General features: G+C 39.1%; 1 protein-coding gene across 1 annotated transcript in view; it reads left to right on the top strand.

The window, feature by feature from the left end:
- The window catches only part of LOC126474622 (uncharacterized), a 624,438-nt gene that overhangs the window by 323,838 nt on the left and 287,924 nt on the right, over positions 1 to 12,676 (top strand). The gene's annotated exons all lie outside the window — the stretch shown is intronic.

Here is a 12,676-nt window from a genome sequence, read left to right as displayed (position 1 = left end):
TTCTGTCTAAAATACTTTCAATATATGTAATATTGTTTTTAACCCTACAACAAGAGTTCCTTTTTGCTCTGTTACTCTTCAGTGAAATAAATAGCCTGACTAAAGACTAGCAGTTTGTTCCTGCACATGCTGTAAACCACTTACATGTCTCTGTACTTCACTTCTATTATGAACGCAATATGTATTCCATGATTGTACAACAAATGACCATCCTGGGTAACAAATCACATTAAAGTTCCGGGATACAGGGAGACAAGACTACATGAAATCAAATGTCTTGTAGATTGACTGTGAGTATAGTATAAGTGAGCTGGCCAGCCTGGATGTGGTTTTTAGTCAGTTTACCACATCCAGCTAAGTAAATATCAGGCTGGTACTGATGTGACATCAGGAGGGCATCCAGCCACCAACTACTATTTACATCTACATATATACTCCGCTAGTCACCAAGCAATGTGTGTCGGAGGGCACTATTCGCGCCAAAGTCATATCCCCCCCCCCTCTGTTCCGCTCGCGGATCACGTGAGGGTAAAACAACTCTCTGAATGCCTCAGTACAAACTCATTATTTTCCTTTTATTTTTGAATGGTGATCATTGCGTGATATGAAAGTTGGTGGTAATAATATATGCTCTACATACATTCTCGGCGAAGATCGGATTTTGGAATTTAGTGAGCGGCCCCTTCCATTTAGCGCGTCACCTATCTGCAAGTGTGTCCCACTTCAAACTTTCTAAGAGATTTGTAACGCTCTCACGATGACTAAATGTACTAGTCATGAATCTTGCCACTCTTCTTTGGACCTTCTCAATCTCTTGAATCAGACTAACTGGTAAGGGTCCCACACAGACAAACAATACTCTAAGATTGGACGAACTAAAGTACTGTAAGCAATTTCCTTTGTTGAAGGACAGCATCGCTTCAGGATTCTACCAATAAACCACAATCTAGAGTTCGCCTTACCCATTACTTGTGTAATATAATTGTTTCATTTGAGATCATTTAGAATAGTCACACCCAGGTACTTGACGGATGTTACTGCTTCCAAAGACTGGGCATTAATGGGGATTTTCGCTTTATTATGCGCAGTAGGTTACACTTACTGATATTGAGAGACAACTGCCAGTCAATACACCATGCATTTATTATCTGCAAATCCTCATTGATTTGTTCACAACTTTTGTGTGATACTACTTTCCTGCAGACTACAGCATCATCGGCAAACAGTCTAATGCCACTGTCAATACCATCAACCAGCTCATTTATGTAAATTGTAAAAAGCAGGGGACCTATTACGCTGCCCGAGGGGGACACCTAATGTTACATTTGTTTCTGTTGAATTCTTCCCATTCAGCACGACATACTGCTCTCTGTCTGTTAGTAAACTTTCTATCCAAGCGCATATGTCATCAGATAGACCGTAAGCGCCCACTTTTTGGAGCGAGCGACAATGCGGAACTGTGTCGAACGCCTTTCAAAAGTCAAGGAATAATGCATCAACCTTGGAGCCGGTATCTAGAGTCTGTTTTATATCATGCACAAAGAGGGCCAGCTGTGTCTTGCATGACCGCTGTTTCCTAAAACTGTGTTGGTTTCCGCAGATGAGCTTCTCAGAGTCTAGAAAGGTCATTGTGTCTGAACACAAAATGTGTCCCATGATTCTACAACAAATCGATGTTAGTGAAATTGGCTGGTAATTTTGTGCATCCGATTTTCTACCCTTTTTATAGATTGCTATGACCTAGGCCTTCTTCCAGTCTGATGGAACTTTTCGATGTTCCAGTGATCTCTGATAGATGATGGGTAAGAATGGTGCTATATTTGTAGCATAGTCAACATAAAATTTTAAGGGGATACCGTCTGGGCCAGATGCCTTCCTGGCATCTAAGGATCTTAACTGTTTTATAATCCTAGATGCACTTAACACTATGTCAACCATCTTTGCGTTTGTTCGATAATTGAGAGGGGGAATGGTGCTGCTGTCCTCTACCGTAAATGAGTTTTTGAAAGCTAGGTTTAGAATGTTGGCCTTTTGTTTATCATCATCCGTTACATTATCTGTACTGTCAGCAAGACAAGGTATTGAATTATTTGTCGCGTTCATAGATTTTATGTACGAGCAAAATTTTTTGGGGTTATTTATAGAATCTGGAGATAAAATATTGGGTTCAAATTTATTAAAAGAATCTCTCATTGACCTTTTGACAGCTGCTTTCATTTCGCATAATTTCTGTTTGTAAGCGGGGCAGTGACTACGTTTAAAACGACTGTGCAAAATTCTCTGCTTTCTCAGCAACTTCCTAATGTGTTTGTTGACCAAGGTGGATCATTTCCCTCCCCTATACTTTTGCTAGGCATATATTTCTCTAGCACGTGGTGGACAATACCTTTAAATTCCGATTAAAGATGCTCAGTATCTTTGTGTCCCACGGCGAATGCTTGGAGCTGACTATGAAGATATTCATTAATGACACTTTTATTTACTTTCCAAAACAAGAAAACTCTTCACTGTTTCTTTGGCTTTTTTGCAACTTCCACTGACATTCCAGTGACATTATGGTCCCTAATACCTTCTTCTAGATTAAGTTCCTCAAAAAGATCAGGTCTGTTTGTTGCCAAGATGTCTAATGTGTTCCCATCTCGAGTTGGTTTTTTAACCAATTACTTAAAATTTTATGTTGAGAGCACTCCTAGAATAACTTCGTATGAGTCTTTGCATCTGCCTTCTGTGATAAATATGTGATTTTCCCAGTCAATGGACGCCAAGTTAAAGTCTCCACATATAACTAATGGATAATTTGGATATTTATTTCCTATATACTCAAGACTTAATCTGAAACGAGTCTATAAAAACATCCTAATACAATGGTCACACCGTGTCTGATTGACAGCTCTATCCAGACTATTTCGCAGTCCGACCCAGTATCGATCTCAACTGTGTTTAAACGGCTTTTAATTGCAATGAACACGCCACCTCCCATAGCATCAGTCCACTTCCTTCCTAAATATTGTCCAATCAGAGTTCAAAATTTCACTGCTATTTATGTCTGGTATCAACCAACTTTTGGTAACTAATACAATATTGGTTTTTTGAGAGTAACTTGGGGATCTTGGTACAGACACTTCGACAATGTACTAACATGAGATTTAGCAAATTTAAATCCTTTGGAATGATCTGTTCAGGTGAACTAACAATTTTTACAGTTGGTACACCCACATCAGTGTCATTACTGTTGCCCCAACCTGTATAACAGCACCATTTGCCATACTTTTTTAAACATTTTTAATGACAGCAATTAGCATCTCACACAAAGAGCATAAGGCTCAGTACTTTGAAATAACTTACTACATTCCTTTTATATAAAAAAAACATCAGCTTTTCATACAAAGTAGACTGATTTCCCATAAGTCAAGGGAAAGTCATCAAGATAAAATTTTATTCTTTATACAGTAGACTTCCAACTATCTAGCCTAATATGGCAGAGGGTCAAGCCAGATAGGCTGGAGTTCAATAAAATATTTCTTGTGACCATTCAAAACACCCATTTTCTTATGTGTACCAAAAACCAATTTTATTAACATTTTCTGATTTCTTACATAATACATGCTAATTATAAGTGTCTGTTATGCACATACAGCACTCTTCAAAAATTATCACAGGAAACTTTAAAAAATATGAATGTATAATACATAATGTGAAAAGCCAGGCCTAATAGAAAATATGAACCTTAGAGGTTTGAGCTTTTTTAAAAGTATTTGGTTGTTTCCATCATTTAGTGCTCTTGTGTGCTGCCAATACACCTCCACCGAACACTTATGCAAACACATGATATCAGCTGGTATTGCTTCATCCTTCTCACTCAGCACAGCCTCAGTTATCTTGAACTCTGCAAAATGTAGGATGAGATTTCTCCTGTCTTAAGATTTCCTCCTCCTCTTCCTCCTCCTCTTCTGTAACTTCTCTCTGTGTCTCTATTTCCACAATGGTATTATCAGTTCAACTTCATCATTTGCCATCCATTCTGTGATGTCCTCTTCATTGACATCCCCACAACCCAATACATTTTGAGCAACAAAATGATAGCACAATTTCCATACACCTTCAAGGTCTAAAAGAATTTGTTTGGTGGTGAAAAAGTAATGCTTGGATTCCATTTGTGAGTTAGTCACTGGCAGAATGTGAAGGCGTGTTACCAAGATGTGTTACAACTTTCCTCAGTAAATTGTGTCTTTCAAATATTTCCCTATAGCTGGTACAAATTCATTTTAGTCCGAGGTTTTAATGGTCTCTGAATTCATTAATGCTTTCTTTTGATGAGTGTAATGTAGGAGCAGTGATTCCTGATTTTTCAGGTTTTTGAAAGGTCTGTGTTTCTGTGATTTCCCTATTAATGTAAGCCCAAGCATGTGGTTCCATTACTGAAAGCCAGTATGATAACTTGTTCCTAATTTTTCTTGTAGCCAGGAGCTGCAACTTCTGTTTTGAAGGAAGAATTGTCATAGGTTCATCTTGCAATTTAAGTGACTTTCATCGCAGTTGTTTAACTGTTCGCCAGAAATTCCGTCCTTGTCAATTAACTTTGAAAGAAAGTCTTTAAACAATGTCACATCCTCTTTGTCAGTGGGTAAAGTCTCTCCACTAATGGTTATCTGGGTAATACCGATATTTTTAATTTTTATTTATTTATTGGGTTTGGCTAATTTATTAAATGTGGAATCTCAGTTGTGATGGCATTTTCACATTGACAACTTGTATGATCTCAACTGTATGATGTAATAAATAGAATTACAGCCTATGTGACAAATTGGTAGTTTAACTTACAGACACAGATTAACTTACAGACACAATGACTTTCTTACCTTGTCACTAGATTATTACGTAGAATTGTTGCTGCGTTCACTGTGTCTCATTGTTGCTGTATTCATTATGGCACATTCTTGTGGCATTCGTGAATGTCTGTATGTAAAAGAACCCCTTGGAAAAGATGGTTAACTTCACACTAAGGTTTGCTGATGGTCAGTTTCACCCCGAGATCACCAAGAATTTGCAAAGTTTTATTTATATGTATTAATAGTCAAGTATAATAGATGAACATTTGTTACTGTTATAGTCGTCTTTGTGAAGGATCAGTGCATGACATACATAATACGTAGACACATGAACTGTTTTAAATCAGTTCACACAAATAAAAGTTTTAGCTCATAAAAAAAGTTAAAAAAATCATTCCTGAAAATATTAGTATTCAGGTACTGGTTCGTAGTGTTCTGTATTTAGCCTTTGCCGCACACTAAGAACTTTCAAACAGTAAAGATAATAATTAAAATAAAAGAAATGCCATGGCCAATATGTAGTTATGTAATACAAAATATGTTTTGAACTTGTTGGTCGCCTTCACCCCAGCACTCAATTTCGCTCCTTTTGATGGCAATCGGGTGGCGACAGCAAGGGCATCTGGCCGCCCCTTAACTAACCATGCCAAATACATTAATAACCATGCTAGTCTTGCACTGATGTGGGACAAAGGCTCAAGAACAAGAAGCAGCAGTGTCAATTGCCATTATTGTCAGTGCAACATAGAGGGTGTACATAAAGTCCGGAAACACTTTCAGTAATTTATTGCACAAAAAACATAGCACAGATATCATACATATGTCATTTTGAAGAGAATACCTGAAAGCTTTTTTTCATGTGTACCACCACGGTGTAGTTTGGTAATTTGCTGATAGTCAGCACTAGTCACAAACATGACGAGTTAAGGTGTGGGGCGAGCTTTTTGTGTGTTGGAGTTCGACAAAAACACAGCAGTTAAATGGATGTTTAGAACCAAGTATGGTAAGAAGCCACCAACAAGGAAGGCCATGTACCACTGGCACAACACATTCGTTACGATGGGTTGCTTGTGCCCGGCAAAGAGAAGCAGACATCCCAGTGTGAGTGAAGTGAATGTGGAGCTCATATAAGAGACATTCAAGGAGTCCAAAGAAATCGATGCATTGTGCATGGCTACAGAGTGGAAAGTCCTGTGACAGAAGCTGTCTATGAAATCATTCAAATTGGAGCTAGTGCAGAAGCTCAATGACGACAACAAAGACAGGTGTTTTGAGTTTTGTTCGCAGTGACAACAATTGAATGAGGATGGAGATGGCATTGTTGATTGCTTAATTTCTTGCAACGAAGCCACTTTTCACACTAATAGTGAACAAGCATAAGTGTTGAATCTGGGGTACAAAGCATCCACACAAATGCATTAAATTTGAGTGTGATTCCCCAAAAGTAAATATTTTTTGTGCCTTGTCACATCGAAAACTGTATGGGCCATTGTTCTTCGCCAAGAGCACTGTCACTGGATATTCCTACTTGCACATGTTGCAGCAATAGCTGATGCCTCAAAAGCAGTCGGACTCTCCATTCATCTTTCAGCAGGATGTGGCTCCACCCCATTTCCATTGTGAGTTTCGTGAGTACCTGAACACAGAGCTGCTGCATCGATGGATCGGCCTTGTTACAGGAGGGGACAGAAGTTTCATGAAATGGCGTCCCCGATCACCAGATCTCACTTCGTGTGATTTTTTACTGTGGGGACACCTTAAAGATCTGGTGTATGTTCTGCCATTACCACTTTGTACAGCAGAGCTTTGGCAGAGAATACGGGAAGCAACTACCACAGTCGAAGATGCTTTGCTGGGACGCGTGTGGTAAGAATTCGATTACCATATTGACGTCTGCCGGGTCATCATAGTTCGCATATCAGATGTCATCATCATCATCATTTAAGACTGATTGTGCCTTTCAGCATTCAGTCTGGAGCATAGTCCCCCTTATAAAATTCCTCCATGATCCCCTATTCAGTGCTAACATTGGTGCCTCTTCTGATGTTAAGCCTATTACTTCAAAATCATTCTAACCGAATCCAGGTACCTTCTCCTTGGTCTACCCCGACTCCTCCTACCCTCTACTGCTGAACCCATGAGTCTCGTGGGTAACCTTGCTTCTCCCAGGCGTGTAACATGACCCCACCATCTAAGCCTGTTCGCCATGACTGCTACATCTATAGAGTTCATCCCCAGTTTTTCTTTGATTTCCTCATTGTGGACACCCTCCTGCCATTGTTCCCATCTACTAGTACCTACAATCATCCTAGCTACTTTCATATCCGTAACCTCAACCTTCGTATGGTCCTGACAACCTCTAAGAGGCCTAAACCCACACAGATTTTCATCCAATTTGTCCCCAACTAATACTCGCACTTTCCTTTCAACAATACCTGAGAAGATTTTACCCACAACGCTGATTAAAGAGATACCTCTGTAGTTGTTACAATCTTTTCTGTTTCCATGTTTAAAGATTGGTGTGATTACTGCTTTCGTCCAGTCTGATGGAACCTGTCCCGACTCCCACGCCATTTCAATTATCCTGTGTAGCCATTTAAGACTTGACGCTCCAATGTATTTTATGGGCTCTGACTTAATTTCATCCACCCCAGCCACTTTATTGCACTGCAATCTATTGACCATTTTCTCCACTTCCTCAAATGTGATCCTATTTCCATCATCATTCCTATCCCGTTGTACATCAAAAATCTGAAACATTACTGACCGTAGTTTCACCTGCATTGAGCAACTCTTCAAAATATTCCCTCCATCTGCCCAAGGCATCAACAGGATTCACAAGCAGTTTTCCTGACCTGTCCAAAATACTTGTCATTTCCTTCTTACCTCCCTTTCTAAGACTGCTAATTACACTCCAGAATGGTTTTCCAGCAGCTTGACCCAAAGTCTTCAACCTGCTTCCAAAGTCTTCCCAAGATTTCTTCTTGGATGCTGCAATTATCTGTTTGGCTTTATTTCTTTCTCCAACATAACTTTCTCCGTCTACCTGAGTTCTAGTATGTAGCCATTTTGATACGCCTTCTTTTTCCTTTTACAGGCTGCCTTAACTGTGCCATTCCACCAAGCTGTTTGCTTCATTCTACCTTTACACACTACTGTTCCAAGACATTCTTTAGCCACTTCTAGTACTGTGTCCCTGTACCTTGTCCATTCCTTTTCCAATGACTGTAATTGACTACATTCAACTAACTGGTACCTTTTTGAGATCACTGTTATGTACTTGTGCCTGATTTCTGTATCCTGAAATTTCTCCACTCTTTTCCTCCCACATATATACCTGACCTCCTGCTCTTTCGGCCTCACAATACCAATTTCACTGCAGATTAAACAGTGATCAGTGTCATCAAAGAATCCCCTGAATACACGTGTGTCCCTCACAGCCTTCCTGAATTCATGATCTGTTATTATATAGTCAATGACAGATCTGGTTCCCCTGCCTTCCCAAGTATATGTGAATGTTCTTATGTTTAAAAAAAGAGTTTGTGATTACTAAGCCCATACTGACACAGAAATCCAAGAGTTGTTTCCCGTTCCTGTTGGCCTCCATATCCTCTCCAAATTTACCCATAACCTTTTCATACCCTTTTGTTCGATTTCCAATCCTGGCATTAAAATCACCCATGAGCAGAACACTGTCCTTGTCCTTTACTCTAACAACTACATCACTGAGTGCGTCATAAAAACTATCCATCTTATCTTGATTTGTCCCTTCACAATGCGAATATACTGACACAATCCTAATTTTCTTGCTAGACACTGTCAAATCTATCCACATCAGTCATTCATTTACATACCTTAATGCAGCTATGCTGGGTTCCATTTCTTTCCTCATGTACAGCCCTGCAACCCATTGTGCTATTCCTGCTTTGACTCCTGACAGGTAGACCTTGTATTCTCCCACTTCCTCTTCTTTCTCACCCCTTACCCGAATGTCACTAACAGCTAAAACGTCCAACCCCATCTTACTTGCAGCCTCTGCCAGCTCTACCTTCTTCCCAGAGTAGCCCCCATTGATATTAATAGCTCCCCATCTTGTTACCATTCGTTTGCTGAGTTGTATCTTAGGAGTCCCTGGTTTGTCAATTAAAGGTGGGACTCCATCACCTCCAAAGGTCTGAGGCATTTTGCTCTGATTGTTGCCAGCATCATATTTAAAATACCAGGGATGCAGGTTCAGGGTGTATACGACCCGGGACAACCAGGAGATTCGGGAAAAACCCGGAAATTTCTTCATCCGGGAGAAAACCGGGAAAAACCCGGCATATTTTTAGAATTTCAGGAATTTTTCATTGTTTTAGTTTTCAGTTAAGTTTTTGTAATTGTGACTGGTAAGAACCGATGCTCTAACAAAGGATATTACTGTATCCCGCTACTGCGGAATAATACTTCAACAATAAAAAACAAACAAGAGGAAAAAAACGAAAATAACTTAAATTGCGGAGGGAATGCGCCATATACAGCAACGACACACAATGCTCATGCAAGCGTCTGCCAACAGCAAAATGTGTCAAAGCGTTTTATATTAGATTCGTTTTAGCAATTAGCAGCTCATGCGCATTCGCAGTTGAGTCGTGTTTGAGTAGTAGATTCTCCGGCTTCTGGCTACAGGAATGCGGCAGTTGGCTGTGCAAGCAGTCGCAGCTAGATGCAATCGAGAAAAGGGGGCGCCAAATTCATATTCTTGAGGAAAAAACTTGTTTCACAAAGCGCCTAGCATCCAGCACAATTTTGTCTATCGATTATTCATATGGTTTTGAAACGCTTCCCTGTTGGTTTTTGAACATTTTTGAACACATTTTAAGTTGATTTCTGAATGAATCAAAAGTTGACCTTTGATAGCATGCATAGTGTACGTGATGTTTCTGTCAGGAGAATACTCGTTGCATCTAGAAATAAACTTTCCGCAGACAAAAGGGGATGGGGCTATACGAGCTGAGGGAGAAAAGCCGAACAGATGAATGCCAATCGCTGTCTGATTATGTGGTTGATTGGGTTTGCGAATGATCAGCATTGTTATAATTACTAGCGAAATCCATAGATTCAGACTACCAGGATGGAAATAAATGACTGATAGGAATAACAGGTGAGAAAGATTACGTATTATTTTCTCGGTGTATCCAAGAAAATGAAATCTTGACAGAAAAATTTTGGCCAGATCGCTACACTAGTAAGGACCAGTAGTACAGTCCCCGGCTAGCAGCTGCGTAATTTCTATTCTGGAAGTAACGCAGAAAACGTGTAGTTTGAACACTTAATAACGCCTAACCTGAAAATAATCGCGGGATAACTAAACCTGTGATTCTGGCAGGGTTAGTGAAGTTAATCGGCGAACAAATTTTGACAATGGCAGCAATAGCTACAGAATTGGCGATGACAAGATTATTAGAATGAGGAAGGAGAAGAAACGGGGACATCACAAAAATTATGGAAGAATAAGACGATTCTAAATTTATATACAAATTTCGTAATACTACTTTTCGTTCTGATGCTTGAGAAGCTGGTGCGTATGAATGAAATGTGAAACTATTCCCTAACAAAGCTTTTTGCTTGTAGCGGGCCTAATAGGCATTTGTTATTGGGACTTCATGGATTATATTCTGTCGTGTTATAATAATGGCCATTTGTGCCAAAACAGGCTCGTTTATTTGGTGTGTTACAAAACTGCTACCATATTAGAAAGGCCTATGATGTTTTATCTAGTAGACAGTGACAAAATAGACAAAATCAGATCGAGAAACCACATCAGTCTTTGATTTAACACCTTTTTCAGTATCAGATAACGACATTTCGATTTTTTATGTAGCAAAACGTTTGATGAACTTTGATGAGGTAATAGATTCATTCGCAGAAAGGAAACCACACAGTGTAAAGCTGTAGTAAGATTAGAGAGAAAAAAATGCTAGGAGCTAAGGTTTGATGAAATGTGTAATTTCTTGCAATATATTATATTTAATTTTATGCCACACAAAACAGCAAGTTATTAACTAATAGGCAATAAAGAGTTCAATTTTCTGAAGAGTTTTTTTCTCTCGATTACAAATAATCCCGTCCGCTATTAATTGCGAGATTTTTTTAAAGAGGGGCAGGCTGTCAAACGCGCCGACTGCGAGAAGGAGAGGCACCACAGGACGTTTTACTTTCCACTCTCCTGAATATAGTTTGGACATGCAGTAGAAAAATGCTTTATGAAGAGGTGTGGCACTGCACTTTGGCATACTTAAGAGCAAATAATATGTCTTACATTTCCTCGAATACATATGTTTTATGTTTCAGACTTTTCGGAAAGATGTGTGCTACAAGATGAACATATTTTGAAAATTCAATTTTTTTTAGTATTGACCCGGTTCGCAAATGTCGTAGATCCGAGGCTGATGCGCAGAGCAGTCTGAGTTATAATGGGCAGTCTCCACATGACCTGTATTTACATTTAGTGATTTTGCGGTTTCCCCCTCGTTTACTCTAATGTCAAATGAAAACAAAACGGATATCTGTGGCCGGGAGCTATCAAGTGAAATAAAACACGTTGACATAATTACGGAAGACTAAAATATATCATTAGTTTCAGATTTTATTTTATTTCCACCTTTCTGACAGTCAAGCATTAATCGCCTTGCGGAACAATGAAGTTATTTTTGTCTGTTTGCTAAAGAACTTTGACTTTTGTTAACCTTTTCCGCAGAGGCATTCAATGTATTTGAAATGAAATGTTTAATTCCACAGTACTGACTAGTTTCAACGGTTCGCTGCATTTCAAGTGCACGTTTTCATTTTCTAGCACGTATGGTATTAAGAACCGAACATGATATATTACAGTACTGGTGCTCCAAGAAAATTTACATCCCCAAAACCACACTGAAAAGCTTAATATCAGCTCGAGGTCTACTTCATTGAGAATCTGGACATACGAATGTGCACTTTTTAAGTATGCACTTTAAATGGGCACATTTTAATATGGTTCACAAAATTCCGATACTCTTGCAGTATCCTCTGATGTCTTGTTTCTTTTATGACATAATGTATAATCTTTCAATCTTTTATACGTATGTACATACGGGCTTCGTACATCATGTTACCTACCCAAGCCTCAAGCCTGTTATCTGTGCTCTCTGGCAACTGCTGAAACGAACCTATTTCTAACAGGTCGCGGGAAAGTATTGCGAATAGTGGTTTGAAAAGCGTTACTTCCAAAGTAAATATCATTTTACGTAAGTTGAACTATGTGCAAGAATGTACCATAAATTTATTAAATCAAGGAGCATTTGACTCTCATTTAAAAATCTGCTCTTTGATGACGAGCCATTTAGAAAAATTTCGAACCCTAAAGATCAGACTTTTATGTCATTATTAAAATTTTACTGGCACATTTGTGTGATATATCTTAAAGTGTAACACGCGCAAAAAAGATCAGCAGTATATGCGAAAGCTTAGCTTCTCTTGCAGCTTGAGAACAATATTATATGTGAAAGCTTTTCTTTTCTTGTAGCAACACTATGTATATTAATTTAAACTATTAACTTTCCCTGTTTGTGTGTTCGTGCTACTTAACAGTGATGTTGCTGTTGGCTGATTACATCACGTGTCCTATGCTCTGAATATCCGCTGTTATCGGCTGGCGAGATCACGTGACATGAGCTATGAACGGCTTACAAAAGTGCTTCGAAGTTTCGTTTTCTAAAGTGCCGGGAAATTGTACGCCCGTGTATAAAACCATAACCATTCAAAGGATTGATAAGGGAAAATATACTGTCACCCAGGAGAAAGTGTATTTTTAACCAGGAAATCTGGGA

This window comes from Schistocerca serialis, chromosome 4, assembly GCF_023864345.2.
Source record: "Schistocerca serialis cubense isolate TAMUIC-IGC-003099 chromosome 4, iqSchSeri2.2, whole genome shotgun sequence".
NCBI classification, from domain to species: Eukaryota; Metazoa; Arthropoda; class Insecta; order Orthoptera; family Acrididae; genus Schistocerca; species Schistocerca serialis.
The sequence above is the reverse complement of the archived record's forward strand: the minus strand, read 5'-3'. Positions and strand labels throughout refer to the sequence as shown.